This window comes from Ascaphus truei, chromosome 4 (genome assembly GCF_040206685.1).
Source record: "Ascaphus truei isolate aAscTru1 chromosome 4, aAscTru1.hap1, whole genome shotgun sequence".
Classification (NCBI taxonomy): Eukaryota; Metazoa; Chordata; class Amphibia; order Anura; family Ascaphidae; genus Ascaphus; species Ascaphus truei.
The window spans coordinates 86,171,997-86,194,412 of record NC_134486.1 but is presented as its reverse complement, the minus strand read 5'-3'; the positions used below and the strand labels follow the sequence as shown (position 1 = coordinate 86,194,412).

At 41.9% G+C, this 22,416-nt stretch overlaps 1 protein-coding gene across 7 annotated transcripts in view; it reads left to right on the top strand.

Annotated features, from left to right (window-relative positions):
* The window catches only part of EHBP1 (EH domain binding protein 1), a 428,910-nt gene that overhangs the window by 5,572 nt on the left and 400,922 nt on the right, over positions 1-22,416 (top strand). The gene's annotated exons all lie outside the window — the stretch shown is intronic.

Genomic DNA, 22,416 nt, shown 5'->3' with positions numbered 1-22,416 from the left:
CAGAGTTAAGACAAATAATACATGTTTACAAATACAGTTACATAATGAGCGAGCAGGGTATACATTATATACAAGACATTGCATGCACAGTTTACAGTTTACTACATACTGGTAGTTTTAGTACAGAGGACATGCAGCCATATTTAAAAGTACAGGGGGCATTTAAGGATTGCTGTATAGTTGCAGTAAAGAGCAACTTTTAACTGCTAATCAATGGCTGAGAATGGACAGCTGTCATAAAGCAATGTTTTTCAGCTGGGAGATGCTGATCAGTCTGTTTCCCAAAGTTCAATTGACAATAATGCACATTGGATATCCATTCACTTTGATTGTCGTAATACCCGCACTACAGAAGCTAAGCTTTCTGTATGGGGGCCGTCATTTGGGACTAAGCGGTGCTCCCTATGTATTGCCAACGGTGCAGAGCAAAACTCCTGTGCTGCAACAACTTGGTTTGAATGGTCGGTCAACTCGATTAGATTGTAAGCTCTTCGGGGCAGGGACTTCTTTTCCTAAATGTCACTTTTATGTCTTTAAGCACTTCTTCACATGATGTATTTGTTGTTTTTATGGTTATCTGTATTACTGCTGTGAAGCGCTTTGTACATGCACGTCGCTATATAAATAAAGATATACATACAACTCATGGCAGGCGCTATATAAATAAAGATATTCATACAACTCATGGGCATTGTGGAGGCTTGGGAGAGCTCTGAAAGATTAAATAATCAGCCTTTTATTGGATCTGCTGATCTCCTCTGATTCCGTTACGTCAGATGTAATTGAAAGCGGCAGGTTCCACGTGGGGATTAGTGATGCAGTATTAAATGGCTTTATAATTAAACTGATCATTTTTGTAAAGTCACTTTTGTAAACTGGTCAAATCATACTGAACACAAGTTGCAAATACATTATAGGCATGCGCAAACATTACATGGGTTTTAGTAGTTCAATTTGGGGTTCATCGCATTATAGTTTCATGAATCAATCCAGTCCCTTTTTGATTATTTTCAAAGGCAAGCACATCACAAGATTCATACAAAGACCATTTTAATTGTTCATTTACATTGAGAGAATATTATGGATCAACATCACAATAAAAGCTTGACAGTGTACCAGACTCTGATCTGTGAGGCTTTTCTTATTGCATTGCAAATCTCATCGCATCTGTATTTATTTATTCTTTGTCCTATTGTAGTGCACACCTGTGGGCTGTAGCTCATTCTCTCTGGGTTGGACAGGGAACCACTTCTGCTGGACCTCTAAGGCCGCGCTTATAGTGCCGGGGATGCGACGTCGCCCGAAAACAAATGCATTGTCGCCGCCGTTTGCGCTTATAGTAAGCGCGACGTGGTAACGCAATTTTTTTGAAGCCGGGAATATTTGATTTTTCAGGGGCTGTCGCCTCATGACAGCCCCTGAACCAAACAATGGCCTGGTCGCCCGCGCCGCCACTGCAAAACGAAATACATCTTTCGCTAGCGGCGACAGCGACGTGTGACGTCACGCTTCGCCGTCGCGGGCACTATACGCACGGCCTAGAATTACCCTCCCCTTTTATTCTTCTGTGTTCCTGTCCTCTCTGAGGTTTCACGGAGTATTTAGCTGTAGCATATTTTTTGGTTTCCAGCTCCAACTTGAGGTACCTAAGGGGCAGTCAAGCAAGGTCAGTTGCTGCCTGTTACCTTGTTTTACGATGCTGGGCCCTCTCAAATAGTTCAATCTGACTTATCTTGTCACCATATCTGTGTCCCAGAATGTCCATTAAAGATTACTCTAGGCAAGGGGTGGAAGGTGAACCCTTGGTAACCCAGAAAAGCTGCCAAATCTAAGCATTTAGTCTACAGTATGCCATTTGTGGGCATGCATGATGAGATATTAAAATTAAATATTGATTTGGTTTAAAAAAAATGGCAATGTTAGAATCCACAGAAAAATTACATTTACAGTATGATTGGTATAAATCATCGAAAGAGTTTATAATCACCTGATCCAGTGCCCATGAATTCTGATACGAAGGAATATCTGGTATTAGACAGTCAGATTCATCCTTGCAAGAAGACAAACTTTCTCCTAATGATGTAGAAATATTGATTAAAAGCTATGCATACAGTGATGGAAATAGACAAGAAGATAATGTTTTTTTAGTAGTCAGAAGTAGTCCAGGTTCTTTCCCGTACATGAGGCAGCAAAAATAAATGATGGAGAATCGTGCGCTCTACACAAAAGAATCCTATTGTCCTAAAAGATCTCATCAGGTTTTCCTGTTTCAGAACAAAGATGCAAAGATGTGAGGTTCAGCCCTTTAAAGGTGACGCTCCAATATCAAGGTTGGCCAGACAGGTTACGCTCCGCTTAGAGGACAGTTATTCTTTTAGGGAAGTAACGAATACAAAATGGAGAATACATTGAAAAGGGTATTTACTGCAGCCGGAGCAGCGCAGAATCCTGCTGTTGCGGCAGCTTGTATTTCCCCGTTGTTTAGAGTCTGGCTGGTGGAGCTTGAAGGAGCCCTTATTTCTGGAATTTCTAGGGATAAGATATAGGAGCTGTTTCAGTTGCTCAGCATTGCAACTAGCTTCCTCTGTGATGCTGCATTCAACATCAAGTTTTTGGCAAGGTCATCTTTTAATGCAGTAGTCGCCAACCGAGGTCTGTGGCTAAAGTTGTGGATAGCTGACTCCGCCTTTAAAAACATGTTTTGTTCAATCACCTTTATTGGCAAATTATTGATAAAACTTCATGGGGTAAAAGTAAGTTTCTTCCATGTGATAAATATTTAGACCATCTTTTCATCCACCTTTTGTGTTTAACTCCTCCTGTGCAAGGCTGTTTCCAGCTCAAAGGGGGATCAGTCGGGTACAGGCAGGCAAGACCAACAAGAGGAAGGGGAGAGGTTTATTTGCTCCTGTTTGTCTATGTACTTCTGGCACCAGGCCTATTCCAGTAGGAGGGAGATTTGTGTCTCTTTGTCATCAATGGCAACTGACATCAACAGACAAATGGGTAAGTCAAACCGAGAATTTCTAATGTTTATTTATTTATTTATTTATAAAATATTTTACCAGGAAGTAATACATTGAGAGTTACCTCTCGTTTTCAAGTATGTCCTGGGCACAGAGTAAAACAAATAATACATGGTTACAAATACAGTTACATAAATGAACAAGGTATACATTTATATACAAGACATTGCATGCACAGTTAAAGAAAATATATATTATGAGCTTATGAAACAGTTACAGACCAGATTAAAGTGTGAGACAGCCTTAGATTTGAAAGAACTTAAGCTGGTGGTGGATATGAGAGTCTCTGGTAGGTTGTTCCAGTTTTGGGGTGCACGGAAGGAGAAGGAGGAACGTCCGGATACTTTGTTGAGTCTTGGGACCATGAATAGTCTTTTGGAGTCTGATCTCAGGTGATAGGTACTGCATGTGGTAGGGGTGAGGAGCTTGTTCAGGTAGCTGGGTAGCTTGCCCAGAAAGTATTTGAGGGTGAGACAGGAAAGGTGAACTTTGCGCCTAGACTCTAGTGATGACCAATCTAGTTCTTTGAGCATTTCGCAGTGATGTGTGTTGTAGTTGCATTGGAGAACAAAACGACAAATTGAATTGTAGAGGGTGTCAAGTTTGCTAAGGTGGGTTTGAGGAGCCGAGCCATATACTATGTCTCCATAGTCAATAATTGGCATTAGCATCTGCTGTGCAATACGCTTTCTGACCAGGAGACTTAGGGAGGATTTGTTCCTGTAAAGTACCCCTAGTTTGGCATAGGTCTTGGTTGTCAGGGTATCAATGTGCATCCCGAATGTTAAGTGGGAGTCAAACCATAAGCCCAGGTATTTAAAACTAGTGACAGGTGTTAGGGTGGTTTTAGCGTTGGTTCTAATCAGGAGCTCAGTCACTGGAAGCTTTACAAATTTAGTCTTGGTCCCAAATACCATTGTTACAGTCTTGTCAGTGTTTAAAAACAGTTTGTTTTGGGAAATCCAGTTTTCGAGTCTCAAAAAGTCAGACTGAAGTATGTGTTGAAGGTCAGAGAGGCTTTGGCTGGGTGCATATAGGATTGTGTCGTCTGCATACATGTGTATTGAGGCTTCCTTACAAGCTGTGGGAAGATCATTAATGAACACTGAGAAGAGTAGGGGCCCCAGAACAGAGCCTTGCGGGACACCACAGGTGATATCCAGGGGGTTGGAGTTAGAGCCTGAGATGGACACATGTTGGGATCTTCCTGATAGGTAGGACTGAAACCAGTTTAAAGCATGTTTCCCTATTCCAGAGCTCTGGAGTTTGTTAAGCAGGATAGCATGATCAACTGTGTCAAAAGCCTTTGCAAAATCTAGGAATACTGCACCAGTGAGTTGTCCCCGTTCCATTCCACACTGGATTTCATTGCAAACTTTTAGCAGGGTAGTTACGGTGGAGTGTTTGGGACGAAACCCAGACTGGAATTGGCTAGGGAAATTTGTCTTGGTGTAGAACTCGCTTAATTGGGAGTGGACACATTTTTCCATAACTTTGGATAGAATTGGGAGAAGTGAGATTGGCCTGTAGTTTGAGACAGTGTTTTTGTCCCCACTTTTGAAGATTGGGACAACTCTGGCAGTTTTCCAGGTCTTAGGGATATGGCCTGCAGACAGGATAGAGTTGACTATCGACGCAATTGGTTTGGCAATGGCTGGGGCACCAAGTCGTAGGAACCTAGATTGTAGTAAGTCGGGTCCACATTGGCTGCTTAGTTTTAGTTTGAGGAGCGCTTGTGTAATCTCCTCTTCAGATACTGGGCTAAATTGAAAATTGTGGGCAGTGTTGGGAGGGGGTGGGACTATAGGGGTACTCCCAGGATGAGATTCAGGTTTGGGGTTTGTGCTGCGTTTCGCTAATAGGTTAGTGGCACACCCCACAAAGTAATCATTGAATGCATTTGCAATGTCAGTGGGGTTTGTCAGAGTAATATCCCCCTTAGTGATATTACTTGGTTGTTGATGGTTAGGAGGCTGGAATATATTGTTGATAACCTTCCAGAAATTAGCTGGGTTTGATGTATTCTGGAGGAGATTGTCAGAGTAATATTGTGCTTTTGCATGCCTTGTTTGCCTTGTGCACACGTTCCGCAGGCATCTGTAGTGATTGAGATCCTTGGTAGTGCCAGTTACTTTGTAGTTTTTCCACAAGGCATCCCTGAACTGGTAGAGTGCTATAAGGTCAGGTGTAACCCATGGAAGGTGGGCCCCCCGTACCCTTATTTTGCGTAGTGGAGCATGGGTATCACAGAGTTTTAAGAACTCGGATTGGAAATAGTCGAGCGCAGAATCAGGGTCGGGAATTAAATCGATTCTGTGCCATGGGCAGTTGGTAAGGTCATCCAGAAACTGTTGTGGGTTAAAGTTTTTAAATGTTCTAGTTAGGAGAACTTTGGGGCTTGAATGGGGCGGTTTAATTTTCCTTACACAGTACACTATTGCATGGTCACTGAAAATGTCAGGAAGGATGCCAGAGGATTGGATTCTGCTGGGGTTTGAGGAGAGAATCCAGTCTAGCAAGGAATGGTTATGCGACTTCAGGTTTATTCGTGTGGGTTGGGAAATGAGTTGCGATAGGTTAAGTGACTTGAGTTGTATCTGGATTTTGTGGTTTTTAGGGTCAAGCCAATTGAAGTTGAAATCCCCAAGAACTAGCAGCTCACTCTTCTCATTCAGAGAGGAAATGGAGGCAAGAAATTGGGTGATATCAGTCAAGGATTGTAGAAGTGCTTTAGGGGGGCGGTAGATGCCAGCAAGCAAGATGGGCTTAGAAAAGGGGAGGCAGATTTTGCCAACTAGAGTTTCAAAAGAGGGTGGACTTGGTGGGCAATGTAGCAGTGTAAATTGTAAGGTGTCTGCAATATAAAATAACACCCCTCCTCCTCTCTTTGACCTATCTCTCCTAAAAATGGAGTATCCCTGAATGGCAATATTTGCATCAGGGGTTTTAGAGGATAGCCATGTTTCTGTAAGAACGATGGCTTTGGGTTTATGCATAAGGCACCATGCCCTTAGTTCGTCTAGTTTGGGCAGCAGGCTCCGGATGTTTATATGGGCGACAGATAGCCCTTTTTGGAATTTAAAGGTGGAATTCTCAGGGGCATGGGACAGAGCTGAAATGGGAGGACCTGGGTTAGTTTCAATATCACCTGCTAGAGAGAGTAATAGTATGAGAAGAAATTTGGGTAGTTGTTTACAAGTTGTAAATTTGTGGTGTTTTCCATTAGAGTGAGCAGTGGTTGGTGTGCTGGTTTTTAGAGTTCTCCACCAACATTCAGAAGATAGTGCAAGGCTTTTGAGTAGTCCAGGGTGTATGGTGATGTTAGGTGCGGGCCAGGATGGAGGAGTTTGTAGTGGATAGAGGGAGTAACATCTCCATGAGGCCAGGAGAAAGAAAAAAGTTAGAAGACATAGCAGGTTCATGATGCCAGAGGTAGGCAGTGTTGCATGGAGCTGTTATGAGCAGAGTGAGTGTGTGCAGACTAAACAGCAGGGGTGAACCTGTACCTTGTCATGTGTTTTGCTGCATTGCAATGCTAGGGTCAATTCAGGGTTTCAGTGTTTTGTGCAGTCAGTTTTGGGAGAGGCTGCAGTGAAAGAAGTTGTAAAGGGGTGGGGGGTTAAACTATGCAGGCTAACAAGCATGGGATCATAGTGTGATCTGAATAGCTTACCATTTGTTGTCTTGAGTTAAAGAGTTTGCAGAAAGAAGCAGTCCCCAGTCACCTCTAGTCAAACTGTAGTCTAACTGTATCACTTAAAAACCTCACTTTAAATGCCTCACTGCCTAATGCAGTTCAATGTCTTGGGACAAAAGGAACAGTTCGTTAGACCAAAGTCCAACACTTTGGAAACCAAGATGGCTTTGCATTGGGGGTAAAATCCATACAATCTGAGCAAAGGAATATACATTTGGGTGCTCATATGGAATGTTAGCAGATGCGAACAAAAGGCTGGGATCCGCAGTAGGGAACAAGGGGGGCCTCAAAGCTTTGGGTAAAATGTGAGAAAACGGTCTTTCAATCTCTTACAATTAAAAGCCATCTACCAAGCAATCTGTTATTTTCAAGTATTCTTGCTTGGAGCAGATTTAAGGATTCAGTCAGACAACACTACTAACGTTGCCTATTAGAACAAAGGGGCATGACAAGTCATATTTTGTAGTTCCAAGTACAAAAAATGATCACGTGGGCAGAGCACAATCTCATCAGCATTTCTCAATACTGCTACATTAAATGCAGAAGCAGACTTCTTCAGTCACCATGCTCTTCATCAAATAGAGTGGACCTTGGATGTAAAGGGATTACAGATGATTATAGACACATGCGACCAACCACAAAGACTCAAAAAGCAAAGTGGTGCAATTCTGCTCAAGGTTCACCACAGATCATCCATGGCATCTGGATGAAATGATGCCGACTTGGGATTTCAAACTGGCCTATATCTTTTCACCTTTTGCCATGATTCCATCAGTCATCAAGAAACTTGAGAGCAGCAGCGCTACAGTAATAGCCAGTGACCATGTTTGGCCAAGAAGGTCCTGGTTCTCATACCTGCTAGATCTGCCCATTAAACAACCGTGGCATCTTTCTTTGAACCCCAGATTAATCTTCCAATGGCAGATACAGATCTGAATAGGCTGAAATTATTAGACTGGATGTTGAATTGAGTGTTGGCCTCACAAGGTCTGTTTTTTTTTTTTTTTTTTTTTTAATTGATATACAGCCATCTATTTTTCTGAAATCGATAAGTGAATCCACTAAAAAAGCATATGGCAGAGCGTTAAAAATAATTTCCTTTTGGTGTAATAATAAAAGGATTTCTCTTACAGGCTCCTATTTGACCTATCCTCAAATTCTTGCATCAAGGTTTTAATAAAAATCTATCCCTGAATACCTTCAGGCGACTGTAGGAGGTATAATCGGACATGCTGTGGCAAATTGTCCTTAGATCATGTAATTCTTAATTCATTAAGTCATTCAAGGCAATTTTTAGGATTTAACCCAAGGTGAAGAATTTGGTTCAAATCTGCTCCCCGTTGAGCCTTAACAAGAAATCTCCATTAAAATGTTACTTTGAAAACCCTCTTTCTTGTGGAAGTTACATCCACCAGACAGATGGGAGATATACAGGCTTTATTATCCAAAGAAACTATCTTTTGTTCAACACACAGTGGTACTTAAAACACCAGATTTCACACCAAAGGTTAATTCATCCCTTCATCTCAATCCGGAAATAGCCTTGCCTTTGTTGTGTCCAAAACTGGCGAATGCTTAAGAGTTTGGGAGCCTTCATCCAGAGCCCTTGCTGCTTCATGGATGGAAAAGGCTCATGCATCTCCAAAGCTGTCAAGCTCACCTTTATCAAGCACTACAGATTGGATAGAGAATTATTGGCTGATGCAGCCTTTGAAAGAAGAACTCTACAAGCTGTTCTGGATCATATCCATCTTAGTTACTGCAGCAGAAATCCCACAGGTGTGCACTGCCGTAGGACGAAGAAAACAAAAAAGAAAACATTTTATTTATTGACGAAAAATTTCAGACCAATGTGTTTTTCAAATAATTATTTTACATTTTATCCTGAGTATGTTTGTAAACATTTGTGACCTAAAGTTCTGGATGGATTTTTACGGTCCCCTCCTTGGGCAGCGCTTATAGCGACGCGACATCGCCCGAAAACAAATGCATTGCCGCTGCCTCGTGCGCTTATAGTAAGCGCGACGGAGCGACGTCACGAACACTGGTAGTCGGCAAGATTTGATTTTTCAATGGCTGTTGCCTCATGTGACAGCCCCTGAACCAATCAAATGCCAGGAACCCGCGCCGCCGCCGCACAGCGAAATATAACTTTCACCTGTGGCGACGGGTAACTCACCCGTCGTATCGCTGTCGCCAGCACCATAAGCGCGGCCTCGGTCTCTCTATTTTCTTATTGGCACTTAGACATGGAAATGTCCATAAATCCTATAAATTGATGGTGAGCAGACAAGACAACTCCCCTAGACCTTCCCCGCACCCTCCCCTGTTCAGAGGCATCATCAAAGGGAGACTTCGTACACGTTCAAAAATAATGTACAGTATAATACTTATCCTTGTCCTAATGTTTAAGAGGTGCCCGTCATGTATTGTAACTATTGAACCAATCGCTGCCACTAATTCAGTGTATGTGTGTTTTCTCTCTGCATGGTGACACCTAGTTTAGTTTATTTTTAGATTACAGATGACCCTTTTTTCTTTCATGCCATGGTTTTCTATGCAAGTTATCCTAAATACTGTACTAATTTGACTGATTTTGTAGTTTCCTTTTACTGCTTCAACTGCAGGTATTTCATTTTATTTGAATTTTGTTTAAAGGTATATCTACTTGACACACAAGGATGTTGAGAATCTCTGCTCTAAAGTAATATGACTAAATCCAGGAAATGTGCATTGAATAAGGTGTGTATCCCCTGTGACCCACAAATACTACTTCATTATAAGAGAAGTGTTTTCTGTCACTTACTTTTTATTTGTTTACTAGAGATGAGTGACATTTCCCTCCCTCCCCGCCCCCCTCCCCCCCCCCCCATTGCATATGGGCACCATTCACCAGAAAAAAACTTGCTAAGCATTGTCAGTGTCCAATATCACATGGCCTCTAATTTGCTGCCATTTTTTGTTAATTCTGACAAAATTGGTGACATTTTTGCAGTAAGCTGGTATAAATGTTGCACCTGTCTGTTTTTGTGCATGTCCGAGCAGTGGGAACTTTAATGAGGACATTCGCCGCTCTAATGTTTTTACAAATTCCAACATATCTGTTGCATATAATGCGAGAGGTCTGTTTCAAGAAATCCTTTTTATGAATCTTAAGTACAGTAAAGCGTTTTAAATGTGTCTGTCTGTGTATATATAATGTATTTTTTATTTTTATGCTTCATATCCCAAATTTAAAACTTTGCTTAAATGGTTACGCATTGCGAAGTGTTGTTCCCTTTTACCAGTGCTCACTTATTGGAAATAAAAATGTAGTAATGCGCACGTGAGGTTCCCTAAACAACTTGTTTGGCAGTCCTAACCCAAGTAATATATTTCAGGGGAAAAAACAATGCATACAGTGTTTTAAGCATAATATATTTTATACATCTTTCTAAAATATGGTCAGAAGAGCTTTCTCTTTGTTAAATAAATGTAGAATATATATCTATATCTATATCATTACATATCAAAACAATGTCACTCTCACAGGGGGACACGTTTCTTCCAATAGGAAGTGTTGCAGCTTTTCGCGTCTCCTTTGCATACCTAGCATAGCCTAAAATTCCATCAGTTAGAAATCGGGCCAGTGCACAACGCTGCTTGTGTCTTGTATGGTGTGTAATGGAGCCATCTGCTCTGTAAGCAAGTCATTCTGCTAAGTGTATATGGTAAATAATGGAGCATACTGCTTTCAGATGCTCGTGATCTTGTTTTTGTCATTTTGCTTTGCTAGTGAAAGATGTTTCTTATCCCATTGCTCTGTGACCTGGTACATTTAATATTGTGCAATTTGTTGAGCTGTCTTCAATTCTCATGTCTGTCTCCCTGTCGCAGAAGCCAGGCTGTGCAGCAGGGTTACATCTGGGTCCCACTTCAGTCACTAGCTGGGTTTGGCACAATCATGTTGACTTTTGTTTTAAGTTGGCTAGTTTCTTTGCTAAACATGAAAGTGTATTGCCATTGACCGATAGCTCCTTTGCAATGTCATTCTGAAATAGGTCAAACTGAATTATATTATGACAGAATTTGTGTATACGTATTGTATCTGCAATTGTACATAATGTATTCTGTTGTAGGCAATGAAGTGTGGCATGTATGTATGTATGTATGTTCAACAAGGTACAGGAGGGAAGCACAGTTCAGAGGGGGAGAAAGAGGTCATGCTCTGAAGCTGGAGGGTGGCAGGCGCAGGGGAAATGTGTGGAAGTGCTTCATGGAAAGGGTGGTGGATTTTTGGACTTGCCTTCCAGCAGAGGTGTTGGGGGCTAATACATAATTACATAGTAGATGAAGTTGAAAAAAGACATACGTCCATCAAGTTCAACCTATGCTAAATTTAGACAAAATAGTTTATCCTATATCTATACTTTATTATTGATCCAGAGGAAGGCAAACAAAAAACCCCAGTGTCATATTGTGACGGTGAGGGGGTACCCAGGCCAGTAAATAAAGGTATTATGCCCGGCTGGGTGCCCCTGAGCCATATGGGGGAATTGTGATTGTCTGCTCTTCAACCCAATCATGGCATGTAACTGCATTGGTAATAAAGATGCATGTGTTTTTTTACTGTTCCAGGAGTGCCAACCAGCGGAGTGCTCACTGCCAAATCTCCCTGCTTCAGCACAGACCAGAACAGTAAGACTGGGCAGGGAATTGAATTACGTTCAAAGGTCCCCGGTATATGCCCCCCCAAAAAAACAGAACCAGGGAGTGGCTCAGTGTATCATATGGCAAGGTTTCTCTGTATAAGTGGAAAAGAAAAAGTACACAAGGTTTTTATATATATTTTTTTATTTATTATTAAAGTAAGGTTCAGAGGAAGTCATTCAGTATGGATAAAAATCCATTTACATTAGAAACAGGGGGATCTCTGCCCTCAAAGCTTCAAAGGCAATTCAGGATATGGAGGTATTAACCAGTTGTTTGCAGGGGGAGGGAGGAAGAGGAAGAATTTCAATAAGCCACCCTGGCAAATGGCTGCTCTGCCCAAACTGAGCGGTGCCAGGTAAAGGGGACGGGCCTCATACGCTAAGCTGCCAAGGTGCATGGGGGAAGGAATTATTCCCACAGAGTAGATTGAGCAAAGCATAAATTACAAATTATTTTACAGTCCTATACTTAACCCATGCAGCCAATCAAAGGATCCGGGTAATTTGGTGTTAAAAGCGCTGGCCTCCCGTGACGCACATCATCCAATGATATCTCATAAGGTGAAAAATAAATTCCTTCCTGGCTCCAAGAATTGGCAATCGGATTAATCCCTGGATCAACATTCTTCCCATGTATACTTATTTGGTATATTCCTGTATACCTTTCCTTTTCTAAAAAGATGTCCAACCTTTTTTTTTTTTTTTTTAAACAAATCTATTGTATCTGCCATCAGTCTCCATGGGTAATGAATTCTACATTTTAACTGCCCTTACTGTAAAGAACCCTTTCCTTTTGTTGCTGGGGAATCTCCTTTCCTCCAACCTAAAGGGATGGTCCGAGTCCTTTGTACTGCCCTTGGGATGAATAGTTCTTTTGAAAGCTCCTTGTACTGTCGCCGAATATATTTGTATATAGTTATCATATCAATGCCTGGAATAAACATAAGGCTAGTCTAAATATGCAAGAAAGCCAAGGATCAAATAGGGTTTAATGATTTACAATAGAGAAAAGCCAGCAGACTAGGTGGGCCAAGTTGTTCTCATCTGACATTAAAGTATATGTGACCCTATTGGGTAAGCTTTTCTTTGCATTGTTTTTAAAGGTATGTTTTCTAAAGCGGCCATGCAATCTTCAGATCCTCAGCTAATGGAGCCTATGTCATAATAAACCAGTTAGTTTGACTAGATGTGTTTTTTACTATCACTGCACTGTATAGTACGTTCTTAATCTTACCCCAAATGTCTTTAAGAATATGAATTACATATCTTTTCGCTTCAGCATCTCTAATGTGGGTAGAGGGGCAATTGTACAATAGCAATGAATGGATGTTGTTTAGCCCAAGTGTAGAATCCTATTCTCTGTCTAGCCAAACAATTGCCAATCTCGCTTTCTCTTTTGACCATCTCCGTCAAAGTAGAGTACACATGTAGCAGGTGTTTTTACTCAAGCTAATGAGATGTGTAGTGTTAATGCTGCCGCGTTATTTAACAATATTTCTCCCTAACAAATGCGTTAATCAGTAATAAAGTCTGCTACATCTATATGTAAGGCCGTGGTTATAGCGACTGCGCATGCGTGGCGTAAACAGACCTCTTCTGAGGCCGCCCATAGATCTCGCGACAGATGAAGCGCGCGCGATTCTAGAGCAGACAAACAATTTGGGCTTTGCCGCACGTCGGCAGGTTCACGTCCACGGTTCAGCCAATGAGGGCGAACCGCTCACGTGATGTCACCGCCACGCCTCCCTGTCGCCTCGAACCTCAGTGTAGGGTTCGTGCGAGCGACAGTCGCGCAACGTTGTGTGCGGCCACTATAATCGCTGCCTAACACGTTGTTGTCGGCATTTGTAAGTAAGAGCACACAGAACAAGTAGTTCTAACTTTTTCCAGATACTGCAATTTTCTGAACCTTGTAAACATATAATTCCATTTGACCTTAAACATAAGTTGAAAATTAAATTATCTTTTAGGACAGTACATACTTTGGGCATAATTCATCTGAGATTAATTAGTTACTGTCTGAATGGCTGCTTGGCAGTCAGTGATATCATATTTTTTTTAAGAAAAAAAAGCAGGCTTTATTTGTTCTACCCGATTTCAGTAAAATCTTGTTTTTTGATTTGTGCCCGTCTCCTGTGGGGGTAGCCTGGGTCGTCATGGTGTCTGCAATAATTGTCCAATAAAACGATAAAAAGGAACATGTTTATAAAGTGACTGGTGACGGTATACAGAGACTCCAGATCTGACAGGAAGCTTCAAAGGGACAGCATAAAAATCTCTGGGCCCCCTCTGGCCAGCATACAAAGGTATTATAAATTAGAGATGCCACGCTGCAGCTAAATAATGCGTAAGTAATGGTTAAGGGTAAGGTGCTCTGGGTAGTAAGAGAATATGTAGGTATAGAGAACAAGAACCCAGTTAGAGCACTCGGTGCCCTAATTGAATTTTTAATGAGTATAATTAAAAGAAACTTTTAATGATCATCAGTATAAAATAATGGGATTAAAAAAGTCCAAGGATTGGACACACATTAAATCCTATGTCGAGTACTTAATGCACTCTGGATTATATATGATGGGAACAATTGAGTGGGATTAAATCTATGTTCCCAAGGGAGCTGGTATGCAGCTGACCCTAATAGGGTGTATCTTAACACAGCAGGGATAGGGCAGAAGTGAGGGATAGGGCTAGCTGTGTACTTAAGTAGTCACTAATGTATTAGACCACCTATGAGTACACTGTCCTATTGTGTAGGTACGCTGGTAGAGTGATAATGTTGTCACATGCAGAGACTGCCACTGCAAGAAGGAGTTACATTAATACTGATGGCAGTCAAGTATAGCAGTGGGTAAGTTGCATAAGGTACCTAGAGGGTGGTGTGGCTAATTGGGTATGCCTATGCCCATATTAATGAATGGGCTCAACCACCAGTTACTGTACTAGAGCTACTAAAAGGGTCCCTAAAGGTGTGCAAAAAGTAGTGTACCAGCAATACAATGCTACGGTGTGGTCATATGCTTGTCTATGTCCATATTAATGAATGGACGCAACCGTGCAATGTACAGACCAAATCCCAAACTAACATGTCCTCACCTACTGTGTATTGTGTAGGAACACCGTTACTCCTGTGAAAAGTAAACTGCACGAGCGCGGGTCTGGCGGCTGCTCGCAATGCGAGACTGGAGGCTGCCATGTCAGTGCTGACCCTGCACGTGTGTAGAGCCGACATGCGCGTTTCGTGTAGGAAACTCTTTCTCAGGGCTGTGAGGAGAAGGGGAGGTTCCATGGATGCAGTACGATATTTATTTGCTGTTGAGTGTTTCTATTGGTTGGATGACTCGCTCCAGTAGCCGCCTCATGTGGTATGTACCTGGAACACCCGTAATGAAATCAAATTTAATAAACATGAGTGGCTACAAAACATATACAAGAAAGTAAGCACTTAGCTGTGCAGAAGTGTATCTGAACTAGTTTTTACAGTGCTGCACCTGACTGGGATACATATAAACAATATTCACACAGTTCAAAACTAAAGTGCTACACAGGGTCATTCACATGTCTTAAGACACAAAAGGAAGGAGTGGTGCTGTCGCACACTCATAAGGTGTGTGTGAGTATAGGAGTATATTTAATACCTGATGATCACTGTACTCTGCTGTGATGTATTTCACAGATGTAGGATTAGTGCAGATAAATTATCTACCCTGAGTGGATTCAATCGTCCACTGTAATAGAAACGTATTGGTTATGAGTAATTAAATTGGCAGGAGTTTAACCGTCCTAATAGCCAGAGTGGCAACAGAATATGCTGTAAACTGTGTGCACATGCACAGAACTTATATCAAGCTTGGTTAAATAAATACAATGATTAATACCGGAGAAGTGGGGACCTGCATAACAACAGCAAAAGATGTTCCAGTTTATCATCTTAAATAAAAGGAGTTAAAAGGAAACCTTGATTACGGCCATTGGGTGACAATGTCCTCAATGTGTACATCCATTTGGCCTCCTTTTCCAGTAGGACAGTATCCCAATTACCACGTCTCCTAGCCATAGTGAATTGATCTATCCCAACAAACTTTTTTGTGGCAATATCACCCTGGTGATCGGAGTTCACATGTCTCACCAAGGGTTTATCTGTCTTATTCCGTATTGTACCGATGTGTTCCAAAACCCTTTGTTTGAGGGGACGCCTAGTTTCCCCTACATAGATCATCCCACAATCACAAATGCCCTGATAGATTATACCCGAGCTCAGGCAGTTTATGAATTTACAAATTTTGTAGGTCTTGGACTTATTTACCCTATTCGGGTCAGCTGTATACCAGCTCCCTTGGGAACATTGATTTAATCCCACTCAATTGTTCCTATCATATATAATCCAGAGTGCTTTAAGTACTCGACATAGGATTTAATGTGTCCAGTCCTTGGACTTTTTTAACCCCATTATTTTATACTGATGATAAATAAAAGTTTCTTTTCATTATACTCGTTAAACATTCAATTAGGGCACTGAGCGCTGTAACTGGGTTCTTGTTCTCTATACCTACATACAGCATACAAAGGTGACAGCACACCATTCATATCCTTAGTTTATAAAAAAAAAATCTGTGGACAGAATGAACCACATTGTATTACACTCCTGTATGATCATTCATATCTTGGGCAAGCTGCAATAAAATACGTTGTTGATTTGTGAGAAGCATGCATACCTGGTTGCATTGATAATACATATGCAGGCGTGTTGTTTGCATGTCTCTGGTATGTTTCCGCCCTCAAAATTAGAAGTTGCGTTGCGCAAAAACAGCACCTAATCCATTGGCAAAACCATTCGAATGCAACGATGAGGGTAGCATTAGTCTAGGGCTTATAGGGAGAGAGTTATGGGGTTCAGCAGATTAATTTGGGTTTAAAATCATTCTCTTTCCCCCAGCCTAAAAAAAGTAAAGGGAACTTTGAGTGGGAGATAAGATACACCCACAAAAGGTTTGCCCTTTTTGTCTTGTTTTTTTTTTAGGTATTTAAAAGTAAGGTTCTGGGAGTGCCAAAAACAGAATTCATCTATTGTGGGGGTGTCATATCAATACCACGTGAGTTCTCATACATTCAACTTCAAGACCTCCTTTGAAAGGATCTAAAATTGCTTGTTGGTAACATATAGGTCTGTTGTATTCTTTTAGTTTGTATTATTTTAGTTTATTTAAGTCTGTATATGTATTTGTATGTTTTTTTTTTTTTGTGTAATGTGGGAAAATGTTGCACTCCAATAATCAAAAATAAATGTGAGATACTGATATCTGAGCGAAGGGGAAGGCCCACTGCCATCCAAGTACAGGATACACAAAAAAGGAAGAGTAGAGGCTCCACGGATTTTATAAATGCAAATATTTATTGAAGCCAAATAGTGTCCAACGTTTCGACTGTCACAGCAGGCTTTGTCAAGGAGTGGCTGCTGGACAGCCGAAACGTTGGCCACTTTATTTGGCTTCCATAAATTATTGCATTTGTAAAATCCCTGGAGCCTCTACTCTTCCTTGTATGTTTTTGTAACATTCCTTTTCTAGAACAAGCATTCTACACTTTTCGTTATTCAATTTAGAATTACTAGAAGTATGGTCTTGGGGCTCTAATTGTGTCCAATACCCTTATGAAGAGATTAACCGCATTTTCTGACACATTTTGCTACATTGGGTTTGTGTGTTAATTACATCTTTTTCTAGTGAACAGGGTGTGGGAGGGGGGACCCAAGAACTCCTGAGGGTAAAACCTTAATTATTCTTGGTGGTGGCAGCGTAATTGAGGTGTAGTGCTATGGTTGTGAGGGAATTATTGCTAATTTTTAGTATCCTGCGGGGAGGTAAGAGTGTCAGCTGGATATTCTTAAACCCTTTCACATACTGTCGCATACACATGGGTACTTGTGACAGCATCACATGTTTATTTCCTTTGCTTAGCTAATTTAGACCTCAAACAGGGAAGACCACACAAATATGTAATATGACACATGCTCACACATTGTAGACTTCCAAACCTCATTAATATTTACATCCTTAGAGCTCTCATCGCAGTTGCCTCAAACAAATTTGGAAAATAAATAGTGTGGCAGGAGTGTAATTCACTGTTGTTTATTCTATCCATAGCCTTAAACAAATAAGACTCCCCTAACTACCATCACTGGCCAGCTAAGCTAGTCCCCCATCAAACACCCAATATGTGTACCAGAAGTTCAATGGATACCCTCACAGTAGTAACCCAATACAGTCCTTTCCAAAGTAGACTTTCTGAGTCACAAGACTCCAGGTAGATATCCTTCTCTCAGCCCCCTGTATGCGTCATTGGGTGTTTTCTTAGGCTGGTTTTTAACCCTTAGCGTGCCGGAGGGGTCGTGGTGCCAGAGTTCCATCGCTCCTCCGGCACAGGGCAGTCATGTGACTGCGGTGGCCATTTTGGAGGAACTGGAAGAGGAGGGAACCGCCTCCGTTTTTCACTAGTTAGATTGCATCATGTGCTCCATGGGAACGCTGGACGTGATCTAACCTGGAAAAAACAAGCCCTTTGAGCAGTGCATCTTGGGTTTATTGATTACACCTGGAAACTGCTGCCAGCAGAAGTTAACCCCTTCATGTTGGGAACAGAGCACACTCCAATCGTCTGCTGCCAGCCTGTACCATAGGTATCAGATGTGCTCGTTACCAGAAATCACATTACGTGATGTCTTACAGCGTTACGAACTGCTGCTCAATATAGACCGGTAGCAGAGAATCCTCTATGAGAGCTTTTGCAATATTATAAATTCTGGAACCCTTTCGTATAAAAATGTAGTATCCAAGTGCAAGGTGTTCCACAACTATGAAAATATCATTCTAAAAAAAAAAAAGCAATAAAAACCAATGTATAACCAACCAGGTGCTATAACCCGACCGCACTATTTGCAACAAGCTAAAGAAATTAGAGCCCCCCCCCCCCTCCTTTCCTTTTACCGGTAGTCCTGACATCTCCAAATGGAAGTGCTTGAGTATGAAGCAAGATGAAAAGGGAAAGCACTGTTGTATACCTGCACATTTTAAGTGGAATTGACCACATTATTTCTACTGTTTGGTTCCTTTATTTATTTATTTTTTAATCCTCTTCAATCTGTTTTTCTTTATCGATTTTAAAAGAACCAGAAAAACAAAGATTGTTGTGTGTGAGCAAAACCTGTTTGAGCTGTATCTCACAAATCCCAGGAGATGACATGTCTCATGAAACTAACTAAAGGATACAAAGCAATTCAACCCATTTTCTCAATGTGCAAGAGAGGTGACAAAGTTGACACAATTATGGCATAAGCTTGGCTTCTGCTTTTTTGGTGACCACAATATTTACTTCAATGAACCAAGTAACTACTAAGGCCGTGCCTATAAAGCCGTCGATGGCGACACGCCGCCGCCGCCACCACCAGCGAAAGTTATGTTTCGCCGGGCGGCGGGGTCGCGGGACTCCAGCAATCTGATTTGTTAAAGGCCGTCACGTGACGCGACAGCCCTTGAAAAATCTAATTTTGCCGGCTTGCAATTTCCACGACGTCGCTTTGTCGCCGTCGCGCGCACTATAAGCGCACGTGGCGGCAATGTATTTGTTTTCGGGCGACGTCGCCGGCGCTATAAGCGCGGCCTAAGCCGTGATCTTATATTTCTTTAATTGTCAGCAATGAGAAAGTAGACGTTACTTGTGTAATGGAGCCATTGGTGATTTATTTGTAGTGAAGCTTTTTTTTCTGCACAAATGCTGGAGCAGGTTATTTAAGGATTCGGTGACAGCCGTAGGTGTGATGTACATTTCCTTTGTAGCAATCATCTGTTTCTGAGATATATCTGAAGGTGAAACATTTATTTATTTTTAATTTTAAATTTTTTTTTTTTTTGGCTTTATTAAAGCAGAAAACCTTTACTTTTACTTACATTTTTTTTTATTATAGGATTGAAGCTGGGAGTCTCTGGAGCTGTTCATTTCAGCTCCGCGGATCGCCTGCTTCTAGAGATACCTCCATAGCGGTGCTGGTATCTCTGCAGTCAGGGAGCTTGTGGGCCTAACGAAATGGCGTCTTAAATATCTCGTGTCATGCGGGCTAATAGGAAGCCATGACGTCATCCCGTGGGGCTTTCTATTGGCCTGCGTGACCTGGAAATGTAAACTCCAAAGACCTACCGGCACACCCTGTGGTGGTATCCCTGGAAGCAGGAGGTCCTGGAGCTGAAGTTAACGTGGTTCAGCCCTGGAGAACCCCTGCTTCATGCCCGTAATAGTCATTTTAGGAATAACCTCCTTATGACCCAATCTCTAGAGCAGGGATGGCCAACTGCAGTCCTTAAGGGCCACCAACAGGCCAGCTTTTAAAGATATCCCTGCTTCAGCACAGGTGGCTTAATCAGTGGCTCGGCCATTATGGGTGAGCCACTAATTGAGCCACCTGTTCTGAAGCAGGAATATCCTTAAAACCTTACCTGTTGGTGGCCCTTGAGGACTGCAGTTGGCCACTCCTGTGTTAGGGGTTAGGGATAGTGATTTGAAAAAAGGTATTGGATATGGCAGGGAAAAGAAAACAGTTAAAAAGGTAAAGGGAGAGGTTAAAACAGCAGTTCCTCTCCCCATTCCTAACCCCCCCCCCCCTCCTCCTCCCCACACACACTTATTTTATTTTATTTTTTAGATGAGAAGCAGGGGGTCCCTAGCTGAAGTGTTAATTTCAGTTTCTGAACAAGAACCTTACCTTCCAACTAACATGTGCGTGTGTGTGCTTACTGTCAGACCGGCAAAGTATTATATAGCAAGTAATTGAAATTTTAGGGAAAGGATCTCAAGATATTTTTTTTTAATGTAATTTTTAATGTTTACTTTAATGTACAGATTAAATTCAGATGGAGGGGTTTACCATGCAGTATTTTATGTAGCAAGGAAGCAATGTGACCAGAGATTCACACCCATTTGTACATAGTTTTTTTGTAATCTGAATCTGCGTTCTATTGAATCAGAATTTAAAATGTAATTTTCAACATTTGACCTGGGAATACTTTTTCAACATTGTATGGGGGGGAGGGGGGGGGGGGTATTTTACTGCCTATATCTCCCCTTTCTTTTTGTCTCCTGTCTTTTCAGTCGGACATTTTTACATGCAAGGGGTGTATGATGTTAGCCAGCAACTTTATTCATTCAACAGCATCTTTATTGGTTGCATCCTTATACATTGGGAACTTGGTATATACACAACTTCATTCTTCATGGTGCTGTCTGAACCTACTTCCCTAGCTACCCCTATCTGGGCCCGCTAAGGGGCTTGATCCCTGTTGTTGCCCTCTTTTCTGGGCGGCCTTGATAGAGCTTCATCTCTTTATTGCCCCTGTCGGTCCTTGTGTTACTCTCCCTCTTTGGATGATCTGCTTCTCCCTCATGGGCACGGCATGCCACCTCGTGGCGATCTGGAGTATGTCCAGCTATGGACCCTCTGGGCTGGTCCAACTATCCCGCAGGGCTGTACACTGTGGAGCCCCCTTGGGGTATAGGCTGCTGCTATATGGATTCAGATAGTAGCATGAAACCATTCTTAAGGTCTCTATCTAATCAGGGCACTTTCCCTAAATGTCAAACAATAAGAGGGGAGATCCTATCCTCTATATACATTGAACACTTGCAGACTATATACAGTCAGATCCCTTCTCTGTGTTACACACACACACACATATGTACACACACACACACACACACACACACACGTTTGCAGAAGTATTCACCCCCTACCAATAATGTCACATTATGTTTAATTACAAATACAGTAATGTATGCACAGTTTTTCAAACTAACTATTTTTTTTATTATAAGCTACAAAGCTGTAGTGGTTAAACTAAACATGGCTATGTCAGGAGGTGAAATGTTCAAAATGAAATACAGGATACTGTATAAATGTAAAGAACTTGGTTCATTAACCCTTTGAGCATCAGAGGGGCCATAGTGTCACGGCACTCCATTCATGTGACCGTTCCCGTCAATAATGATGGAAGTAGAGGACTCGTTTCCCCCCCCCCCCCCCTCTATCCACCATCCGTGCAGACTGCGCTACGCAGTATGTGATCTCCCCTAGTAAAAGTAGCAGGATTTTTGGATGTAGTAGCTACTAGTCTTCTCACAATCCATGGGGAGTATAAACACAAGAAAGAGCACTCTAAGTGTAGATGTACTTATAATTATAATAAATCCCTAGTGAAACTTGGCCCCTATAGGTGTCCTACTCAAAAGAAGGTAGTGATAATCAAGCAGAGGTAATCGAGGACTGATCGTGGATATCAGGAAAAACGGAGTTGCCCCTTCATCGGGGGAATGGGACCTCAGCAAGAGAGAAATGCACGCACATAGCACAGATCATATGATTTCAACAATTTATAAAATGACTCTTAAAAATGCACAATTACAGTGTTGCAGATAAAAAACAGCATGTAAGCTATAATAAGCTCATAATGACCACTTGGGAGACAATTGCCGCCTCTCACCGCACCGGACCCGACGGGAGATCTGGCTGGACCCCTCGATCGTGTGCTGGGGACTCTGGATACTCTGCTCCGTCACCGATTCCCTGGTGTTGACGTCACTTCCGGTTTCGCGGTTGCGGTGTAGGCTGGGATTCCTCTCTCCACAGTCGCGTCACAGATGGGCGGCACCACTCTACGCGTTTCACCAACCAATAATACGGCTTCCTCAGGAGTGTACCTCCCCCCACACTAGACAAGCTTTATATACTAACATCTGTGAAGATTGAGATAATGTGAGTGGCTATCATCACCTCCATTTTGGCCTAAACCACCATTTTCTGAGTGTTTGCTATATGAATGTATATTTGTCTCATTCGTGAATGAATGAATGAACTGTGAATGTTTGAATCTGCAGAGTATCGCTTCTGGATGTAACCCCCTTTGTAATTCCTACGGGGCAGGCAAGAATTGAAATAGCATTCGTAAGCAATTTCTCCTAAGAT